Raw genomic sequence first — 7500 nt, forward strand, 5'->3', positions numbered from 1 at the left:
CCCCGAGGCCCGCGCCCCGGAGCGTGCGTGGAGAAGGACCGTCGGGGACGGCGGGGGACCGCAGCGCGCCCCTGCTCGCTCTCGCGACCGTGTTTGGCCCTGCTGAGCCTCGCGGCTTGGCCTGGGTTTTCGGACCCCTGGGTGGGCTGCCGGAGCCGCTCGACCTCGCCCGGCGGAGATCTCAGCCGGCCGGCACACCCACGGCACGGAGGGCCGAGCACGCGCCCGGCCCCCCTTCCCTCAAGGAGGCAAGTCCCAGTCGGCCCCGGGGTCGGGGAACGCAAAGGGGAAGAGGGACCCAAATCCGCCTGAACGCCGGAGGCCCCTGCCGCCGGGGCTCCGGCCCGCGAAGGGCCCTTCCCGTCGCGAAGGTGAGCGCCACATCGATCGGCGGGCGAGCGGGGAGCGGGCCCCCCCTCCCTCCGGGGGGCGCCGACAGTCGGAGTTCGCATCCCGGCCACCGGGCCTGCGCGGCGGGTGCGAGGGGACGACGGGGTCCCCGGAGGCGAAGAGCCGGAAAAGGGGGGGGGCACGGAGGGCCGAGGGCCGCCCCACCTGCCAGCGTGCCCCATTCCCCCCTCGCATGATCGGGTACAACACTCAGATTGGTCCCCCGGGCTCATCTCTGGTTCTCACAGGTTCTGAAAAACCTGTCCTCAGAAATCTCCGCACACCCTTCGGAATGAACTATGTGAAAAATCCAACCGCCAATTTAGCGGGACCAATCTGAAAATCTATCCGACCTCGTGGTTCCCTCGGTCGGCCGAGGGCAGTTTTGGCGACCCCATCCGGACTTCCGTGAGACTGCCGGCCACCAGGTCAACCCGTTACTTTGAATGGGGTTGACCTGGTGGCCGAGCAGGGACTTAGACATTTTTTCAGCCTTTTTCTGGGGTTGACCTGGTGGCCGAGCAGGGACTTAGACATTTTTTCAGCCTTTTCCTGGGGTTGACCTGGTGGCCGAGCAGGGACTTAGACATTTTTTCAGCCGTTTTTCCTCCGGGTTGACCTGGTGGCCGAGCAGGGACTTAGACATTTTCTTCAGCCGCTTTTCCTCCGGGTTGACCTGGTGGCCGAGCAGGGACTTAGACGTTTTTTTCAGCCGCTTTTCCTCCGGGTTGACCTGGTGGCCGAGCAGGGACTTAGACGTTTTTTTCAGCCGCTTTTCCTCCGGGTTGACCTGGTGGCCGAGCGTCTCGCCATCCGCGGCCGGAGCGAGAGAAGGACCCCAGGCCAGCCTGCGACACCGCGGCCACGGATCGGGCCCCTGGAAGTCGGAAAAAAATTTTCACCGACCCCAAAAGGGGTGCTGGGGGGACTTCCAGACCACGCTCCCGCTAAAAAAAAAAAAAAAAAAAAAAACGGAAAAAAGGATCGGGCCCGCCCGAGGCAGGGGAGTCCCCGGGTCAACCCGGAGCCTCTGCCAGAGAAGTCCGCCAGGCCAGCCTGAATCTCCGCGGCCACGGATCGGGCCCCTGGAAGTCTGAAAAAAAATTTCACCGACCCCAAAAGGGGTGCCGGGGGGGCATCCAGACCACTCCCCGGACATAATAAAAAAAAAAAAGAAAAAAACGGAAAAAAGGATCGGGCCCGCCCGAGGCAGGGGAGTCCCCGGGTCAACCCGGAGCCTCTGCCAGAGAAGTCCGCCAGGCCAGCCTGAATCTCCGCGGCCACGGATCGGGCCCCTGGAAGTCTGAAAAAAAATTTCACCGACCCCAAAAGGGGTGCCGGGGGGGCATCCAGACCACTCCCCGGACATAATAAAGAAAAAAACGGAAAAAAGGATCGGGACCACCCGAGGCAGGGGAGTCACCAGGTCAACCCGGAGCCTGCCCCCGCGGGCTGGGGCCGGGCGGACCCCAATGCGCCCCGGTTCCCCTGCCCCGGGCTCGGGGCTTCATTCCCGTCCGGACACCAGGTCAACCCGGAGCCTGCCCCCGCGGGCTGGGGCCGGGCGGACCCCACTGCGCCCGGGTTCCCCTGCCACGGGAAACGGGCTTCATTCCCGTCCGGACACCAGGTCAACCCGGAGCCTGCCCACGCGGGCTGGGGCCGGGCGGACCCCACTGCGCCCGCGGTCCCCTGCCACGGGCTCCGGGCTTCATTCCCGTCCGGACACCAGGTCAACCCGGAGCCTGCCCACGCGGGCTGGGGCCGGGCGGACCCCACTGCGCCCGCGTTCCCCTGCCACGGGCTCCGGGCTTCATTCCCGTCCGGACACCAGGTCAACCCGGAGCCTCCCCCGCGGGCTGGGGCCGGGCGGACCCCACTGCGCCCGGGTTCCCCTGCCACGGGCTCCGGGCTTCATTCCCGTCGGGACACCATGTCAACCCGGAGCCTGCCCCCCCGCGGACAACTCTCCCAGGCCAGCCTGCGACGCCGTGGCCAGGGATCGGACCCCTGGAAGTCTTTAAAAAATTTTTTTCACCGACCCCAAAAGGGGTTCTGGGGGGCATGCAGACCGCTCTCCGGACCCAAAAAAAAAAAAAAAAAAAACGGAAAAAAGGATCGGGCCCGCCCGAGGCAGGGGAGTCCCCGGGTCAACCCGGAGCCTCTGCCAGAGAAGTCCCGCCAGCCCAGCCTGAATCTCCGCGGCCACGGATCGGGCCCCTGGAAGTCTGAAAAAAAATTTCACCGACCCCAAAAGGGGTGCCGGGGGGGCATCCAGACCACTCCCCGGACATAATAAAGAAAAAAACGGAAAAAAGGATCGGGACCACCCGAGGCAGGGGAGTCACCAGGTCAACCCGGAGCCTGCCCCCGCGGGCTGGGGCCGGGCGGACCCCACTGCGCCCGGGTTCCCCTGCCACGGGCTCGGGGCTTCATTCCCGTCCGGACACCAGGTCAACCCGGAGCCTGCCCCCGCGGGCTGGGGACGGGCGGACCCCACTGCGCCCGCTTTCCCCTGCCACGGGCTCCGGGCTTCATTCCCGTCCGGACACCAGGTCAACCCGGAGCCTGCCCCCCCGCGGACAACTCTCCCAGCCCAGCCTGCGACGCCGTGGCCAGGGATCGGACCCCTGGAAGTCTTTAAAAAATTTTTTTCACCGACCCCAAAAGGGGTTCTGGGGGGCATCCAGACCGCTCTCCGGACCCAAAAAGAAAAAAAAAAAAAAACCGGAAAAAAGGATCGGGCCCGCCCGAGGCAGGGGAGTCCCCGGGTCAACCCGGAGCCTCTGCCAGAGAAGTCCCGCCAGCCCAGCCTGAATCTCCGCGGCCACGGATCGGGCCCCTGGAAGTCTGAAAAAAAATTTGACCGACCCCAAAAGGGGTGCCGGGGGGGCACCCAGACCACTCTCCGGACATAATAAAAAAAAAGGAAAAAACCGGAAAAAAGGATCGGGACCACCCGAGGCAGGGGAGTCACCAGGTCAACCCGGAGCCTGCCCCCGCGGGCTGGGGCCGGGCGAACCCCAATGCGCCGCGGTTCCCCTGCCACGGGCTCGGGGCTTCATTCCCGTCCGGACACCAGGTCAACCCGGAGCCTGCCCCCGCGGGCTGGGGACGGGCGGACCCCACTGCGCCCGCTTTCCCCTGCCACGGGCTCCGGGCTTCATTCCCGTCCGGACACCAGGTCAACCCGGAGCCTGCACCGCGCGCTGGTGCTGGACGGACCCCGCACCGCCCGGGTCCCCCTGCACCGGGCTCGGGGCTTCATTCCCGTCCGGACACCAGGTCAACCCGGAGCCTGCCCCCGCGGGCTGGGGACGGGCGGACCCCACTGCGCCCGCTTTCCCCTGCCACGGGCTCCGGGCTTCATTCCCGTCCGGACACCAGGTCAACCCGGAGCCTGCCCCCCCGCGGACAACTCTCCCAGCCCAGCCTGCGACGCCGTGGCAAGGGATCGGACCCCTGGAAGTCTTTAAAAAATTTTTTTCACCGACCCCAAAAGGGGTTCTGGGGGGCATCCAGACCGCTCTCCGGACCCAAAAAGAAAAAAAAAAAAAAACGGAAAAACGGATCGGGCCCGCCCAAGGCAGGGGAGTCCCCGGGTCAACCCGGAGCCTCTGCCAGAGAAGTCCCGCCAGCCCAGCCTGAATCTCCGCGGCCACGGATCGGGCCCCTGGAAGTCTGAATAAAAATTTGACCGACCCCAAAAGGGGTGCCGGGGGGGCACCCAGACCACTCTCCGGACATAATAAAAAAAAAAGAAAAAACCGGAAAAAAGGATCGGGACCACCCGAGGCAGGGGAGTCACCAGGTCAACCCGGAGCCTGCCCCCGCGGGCTGGGGACGGGCGGACCCCACTGCGCCCGGGTTCCCCTGCCACGGGCTCGGGGCTTCATTCCCGTCCGGACACCAGGTCAACCCGGAGCCTGCCCCCGCGGGCTGGGGACGGGCGGACCCCACTGCGCCCGCTTTCCCCTGCCACGGGCTCCGGGCTTCATTCCCGTCCGGACACCAGGTCAACCCGGAGCCTGCACCGCGCGCTGGTGCCGGACGGACCCCGCCCCGCCCGGGTCCCCCTGCACCGGGCTCGGGGCTTCATTCCCGTCCGGACACCAGGTCAACCCGGAGCCTGCCCCCGCGGGCTGGGGCCGGGCGTACACCACTGCGCCCGGGTTCCCCTGCCACGGGCTCCGGGCTTCATTCCCGTCGGGACACCATGTCAACCCGGAGCCTGCCCCCCCGCGGACAACTCTCCCAGCCCAGCCTGCGACGCCGTGGCAAGGGATCGGACCCCTGGAAGTCTTTAAAAAATTTTTTTCACCGACCCCAAAAGGGGTTCTGGGGGGCATCCAGACCAGTCTCCGGACCCAAAAAGAAAAAAAAAAAAAAAAACGGAAAAACGGATCGGGCCCGCCCAAGGCAGGGGAGTCCCCGGGTCAACCCGGAGCCTCTGCCAGAGAAGTCCCGCCAGCCCAGCCTGAATCTCCGCGGCCACGGATCGGGCCCCTGGAAGTCTGAAAATTTTTTTTCTTCGACCCCAAAAGGGGTGCCTGGGGGGCATCCCGACCACTCGCCGGCCCAAAAAAAAAAACGGAAAAAAGGATCGGGCCCACCCGAGGCAGGGGAGTCACCAGGTCAACCCGGAGCCTGCACCGCGGGATGGGGCAGGACGGACACCGCTCCGCCCGGGTCACCCTGCCCCGGGTACGGGGGTTCACTCCCGTCCGGACACCAGGTCAACCCTATACTTTCAACGGGTTTACCTGGTGGCCCGTTCGCTTTTCGGCCACCAGGTCAACCCTATACTTTCAACGGGTTGACCTGGTGGCCCGTTCGCTTTTCGGCCACCAGGTCAACCCTATACTTTCAATGGGTTTACCTGGTGGCCGCTTCGCTTCTCGGCCACCAGGTCAACCCTATACTTTCAATGGGTTTACCTGGTGGCCGGTTCGCTTTTCGGCCACCAGGTCAACCCTATACTTTCAACGGGTTTACCTGGTGGCCGTTTCGCTTTTCGGCCACCAGGTCAACCCTATACTTTCAACGGGTTGACCTGGTGGCCCGTTCGCTTTTCGGCCACCAGGTCAACCCTATACTTTCAATGGGTTTACCTGGTGGCCGCTTCGCTTCTCGGCCACCAGGTCAACCCTATACTTTCAATGGGTTTACCTGGTGGCCGGTTCGCTTTTCGGCCACCAGGTCAACCCTATACTTTCAACGGGTTTACCTGGTGCCCGTTCGCTTTTCGGCCACCAGGTCAACCCTATACTTTCAATGGGTTGACCTGGTGGCCGGTTCGCTTTTCGGCCACCAGGTCAACCCTATACTTTCAACGGGTTTACCTGGTGGCCCGTTCGCTTTTCGGCCACCAGGTCAACCCTATACTTTCAATGGGTTTACCTGGTGGCCGGTTCGCTTTTCGGCCACCAGGTCAACCCTATACTTTCAATGGGTTTACCTGGTGGCCGCTTCGCTTCTCGGCCACCAGGTCAACCCTATACTTTCAATGGGTTTACCTGGTGGCCGGTTCGCTTTTCGGCCACCAGGTCAACCCTATACTTTCAACGGGTTTACCTGGTGGCCGGTTCGCTTTTCGGCCACCAGGTCAACCCTATACTTTCAACGGGTTGACCTGGTGGCCCGTTCGCTTTTCGGCCACCAGGTCAACCCTATACTTTCAATGGGTTTACCTGGTGGCCGCTTCGCTTCTCGGCCACCAGGTCAACCCTATACTTTCAATGGGTTCACCTGGTGGCCGGTTCGCTTTTCGGCCACCAGGTCAACCCTATACTTTCAACGGGTTTACCTGGTGCCCGTTCGCTTTTCGGCCACCAGGTCAACCCTATACTTTCAATGGGTTGACCTGGTGGCCGGTTCGCTTTTCGGCCACCAGGTCAACCCTATACTTTCAACGGGTTTACCTGGTGGCCCGTTCGCTTTTCGGCCACCAGGTCAACCCTATACTTTCAATGGGTTTACCTGGTGGCCGGTTCGCTTTTCGGCCACCAGGTCAACCCTATACTTTCAACGGGTTTACCTGGTGGCCCGTTCGCTTTTCGGCCACCAGGTCAACCCTATACTTTCAATGGGTTTACCTGGTGGCCGGTTCGCTTCTCGGCCACCAGGTCAACCCTATACTTTCAACGGGTTTACCTGGTGGCCCGTTCGCTTTTCGGCCACCAGGTCAACCCTATACTTTCAATGGGTTTACCTGGTGGCCGGTTCGCTTCTCGGCCACCAGGTCAACCCGGTTCCCGCCCCCGAGGGCTGGGGCCGGCGGACCCCGCTCCTTCCCGGGTACCCCTGCCGCGGAGCCCCGGGCTTAATTGTCCTCCGGCCACCAGGTCAACCCGGTTCCTGCCCCCGCGTGCTGGGGCCGGCGGACCCCGCTCCGTCCCGGGTGCCCCAGCCCCGGAGCCCCGGGCTTAATTGTCCTCCGGCCACCAGGTCAACCCGGTTCCTGCCCCCACGGGCTGGGGCCGGCGGACCCCGCTCCGTCCCGGGTGCCCCAGCCCCGGAGCCCCGGGCTTAATTGTCCTCCGGCCACCAGGTCAACCCGGTTCCTGCCCCCGCGGGCTGGGGCCGGCGGACCCCGCTCCGTCCCGGGTGCCCCAGCCCCGGAGCCCCGGGCTTAATTGTCCTCCGGCCACCAGGTCAACCCGGTTCCTGCCCCCGCGGGCTGGGGCCGGCGGACCCCGCTCCGTCCCGGGTACCCCTGCCGCGGAGCCCCGGGCTTAATTGTCCTCCGGCCACCAGGTCAACCCGGTTCCTGCCCCCGCGGGCTGGGGCCGGCGGACCCCGCTCCGTCCCGGGTGCCCCAGCCCCGGAGCCCCGGGCTTAATTGTCCTCCGGCCACCAGGTCAACCCGGTTCCTGCCCCCGCGGGCTGGGGCCGGCGGACCCCGCTCCGTCCCGGGTACCCCTGCCGCGGAGCCCCGGGCTTAATTGTCCTCCGGCCACCAGGTCAACCCGGTTCCTGCCCCCGCGGGCTGGGGCCGGCGGACCCCGCTCCGTCCCGGGTGCCCCAGCCCCGGGCTTAATTGTCCTCCGGCCACCAGGTCAACCCGGTTCCTGCCCCCGCGGGCTGGGGCCGGCGGACCCCGCTCCGTCC

Source organism: Eretmochelys imbricata, unplaced genomic scaffold (genome assembly GCF_965152235.1).
Source record: "Eretmochelys imbricata isolate rEreImb1 unplaced genomic scaffold, rEreImb1.hap1 Scaffold_36, whole genome shotgun sequence".
Classification (NCBI taxonomy): Eukaryota; Metazoa; Chordata; order Testudines; family Cheloniidae; genus Eretmochelys; species Eretmochelys imbricata.